Consider the following 718-nt stretch of genomic DNA (forward strand, 5'->3'; position numbering starts at 1 on the left):
TTTTTATGTGAATGGTTAAATACAAGTATCTTACTTGTCACTTTACTTGGTAAATCCTAAATGCAGCATTTTTTTTAATAAGGTTTCATCATCGTGATGGAGGGGTTAGGCTTGACTCCAACCTGTGTATTTCAAAAATCATAATTACACGGAGGAGGACATATACCTTGGCCTCTATTACAATATGTAGGTTGACAAAGTCCAACCTAATAACAACAGGGGAGGGATTGATGGGCAAAAGATCGAGGGCCACGTCCCTAACTATGTCACTCTGAAAAGGCTTGCAAGAGGTCACTACATACAAATATGTCACAACAGAAACACCAAAACTAAGTTCAGGAAATTCCATCAGTAAATATGGTAATGTTTCCTCCTGTATTTGAATCTGAAATTGGGCATCTCATCTTGATCAAACTTCAAGAAAGCTCTAACTATACTGGGCATGGAAACAACTTCATTGAAGATATCATAATTTCTTGTTTGAACTCCCAAGCCTATTTATGGATGATACATAAATAGAGTAAATATTTAATGAAGAGAGATTATCTATTAAAACATAAAATAAGGGTAAAATAGTCAAAATTCATCCTAGTTAATGTTTCTTAAGGGATGTGTAAAAGAAAATCATGACATATAATTTAAGATGGAGTGAATACAACTTTAGAGGTGTATCGGATATTCCAACAACTTGAAGGGCCTAGCTATAAGTTAATTAAGA

Source organism: Lycium ferocissimum, chromosome 12 (assembly GCF_029784015.1).
Source record: "Lycium ferocissimum isolate CSIRO_LF1 chromosome 12, AGI_CSIRO_Lferr_CH_V1, whole genome shotgun sequence".
Lineage (NCBI taxonomy): Eukaryota > Viridiplantae > Streptophyta > Magnoliopsida > Solanales > Solanaceae > Lycium > Lycium ferocissimum.